Raw genomic sequence first — 2,607 nt, forward strand, 5'->3', positions numbered from 1 at the left:
CACTGGCCAACAGCCCAACTGCTTTCAAGTCTGCTCTTTATGTCCTGCAGGTACCGCCGGTATCAGTGTGTCCTAAACGAAACATGGAGCGCACCTGAATGCCTCCCCGAGTTCCACGAGAGCGCACGTCAAGTCTCTTTTTAAAGGCGATACGAGTTGTAATATGTGGTACTCACATGTGACCTATATAAAGTTACATGGGCTTTTACCTTTCCGTATTTTCGCACTCAAGTCGGCGGTGCCACACTTGAGAACATATATAAATTAGTTGTCCTTTGGATAATATTTCATAAAAGAAGGTCCAGTCCACTCATATTTCAAGTCTTCATCCTCTTCAAGTGCCTCTGGCTTGCAGCCTGCCATCTCTGACTATGCGTGCGCCCACGTTGGGGGAAAAAAAGAAAGAAAGCTATTCCTTTCTAAAATGTCAAACCATTGTTCCGCCTCGGGAGTCCTTCTGATTTAATTCGCTATTGTCTGAACAAACGAAGGGAACACATTGTCTTCTCTAACCATTTATGATGCCCTTGCCATGCGCCACACTACGACGCGAGTGGTAAATATCACGGAGAAGCCCCTCAGTCAGGCGCACAGCAGGATGTGGAGAAATCCACTGAGGGAGGACGAAGACCGTATCACACACACGTTCACCTCCGAGCCGGCTTCATGCGCGTCCCCCCCTCTCCCCTCTCCCTCTCTCTCCCTCTCTCACTCTCTCTCATCAGACCCTAACCCTAACACCAAGGTGTGCGTCCAATCAATAGATCCGACTCATGTTCCTCTGCCCATTCCCGACGTGACTTCCCAGAATGTGACTTTGGTCTCATCACAGTGCCTTAAGTGTACACACAGCGGCGGGTCTGCACGCGGGATGTCCAATCAGCACGCTGTGACTTATGTTTGACAGATGAGCGCGAGACCATTTTGAAACTTAGACATTACATGCAATTAGGCAATGTGTTTGCTGCCGGTCTTCTTCTTTTTTTAATTGATTAGGATTATTAAAACACGAGTTAACACAATAACATGTTCAACAATAAAACACACAGAATGGCAATAATATAAAAATACTACCAAGTCAATTTCAATTGTTTTTGCCAGCATGATAGGCTACCCTTTTTTCTTAACCAATATCATTTAACAAATACAGGCATCCACCAGGGTGCATTTGCTTGCACTCAGAGCAAGTGGAGATGGCAGACTAATCCCATTTATATAACTGGTGGCAACAGTGCAGTCAAACTCTCAATCCGATCCAGTAGATTAATATGTCATCGATACTGTCAGTGCCGGCGGCGACACATTGAGGCGAGCGCCATTGACTTGTTTAACTCCTCAATACTGAGCGACTGGCCGCAGCGGATGCCCTCAAGCACAGCAGCAGCAGCAGCAGCAGCAGGCACAGATTAGAGCGGCCCAGTGTCAGCCTCAAAGTAGGGTGATGTGATGACCAAGCGACAGACAGCTGTGGCTGTGAGGTCAGCCAGATTGGCACACATTTATACACTTTGAATATGGTGACAAAGTCAATAGCGGGTGCTGGGCCAAACAATATCACAATGTCAAACATCAAGATAACCAATGAACAAAATGTCAATCTGCTAAATGAAAACTGCCCTGATAATGCGGTGCTATATGAGTATGGTGGAATGTATAACCAATGGGATTACTGTGGTTCCCCGCTCTGAAAGAACCTTCAATAATCTTAAGCACTCACTCATGGCAGTGATGCATATTGTTGTTGGTATTCAAGCAGAAACAGGGAAGTGGATGAATGATATACAGATGAGCTGGCCACAATGAATGGGCATCACAAGAACTCGTAGTGTACCTGCCCCTTATGGCCGTGTTATTGGTGCTGTTTTCTACAGGACAGCAGGATTTTTCAGAGCCAGTGTTTTGTTGAATTACCAGATGGTGCAACCAAAACAAATGTCTGAGTATGCAAGAACAGAAATCCAAAATAGGCTGGCAATATTATACTGGAGGTATATATTTCCATTTTTGACAGTATATTTGAAGTAATGTAACAAGTGTAACCGTATTTGTTATCATGCATGTATTTGTTAATTATGCATAAAAGCAACACTTTGAAAAACACTGACTGAGAGGACGGGTTCGGAGGAGAAATATGTTGCAGTCTTGAGTCACATATGGATACCCCATGTGATTATCAAAATATGTATCAAAGGTTTGTGAACGTGAGGAATGTCTGCTCAGCATAAGGAGGGTGTGTTTTCTGGGCTTTTAAGATGAAAGCTATGATACTAAATGGGTTAAATAACTTGTTCCATCATTAACTATATATTTGAATAATGTTAAAACATTAATATTTGTAGATTACACACCAACTTTTAGCAGATGGCTTATTATTATAAGAAACCTTTGACCCTTTCTCAATAATAATCACTAAATATTTGCAGAAAATATGATTTGTTAAAAAATGTATCCACCTTTTTATGAAGGGCACAGAAAGGTATACCGTAATTTGAGACAAAACTAGACTGAACTTGGTTTTGTTGTCCATGTATATTGGTCTGTCAGCTCATAAAATTTGGTGCACCAATCTGCAGAGGTAGAACCTTTTTTAATGCAGCAGTCTGTCCT

Source organism: Cyclopterus lumpus, chromosome 14 (genome assembly GCF_009769545.1).
Source record: "Cyclopterus lumpus isolate fCycLum1 chromosome 14, fCycLum1.pri, whole genome shotgun sequence".
Classification (NCBI taxonomy): Eukaryota; Metazoa; Chordata; class Actinopteri; order Perciformes; family Cyclopteridae; genus Cyclopterus; species Cyclopterus lumpus.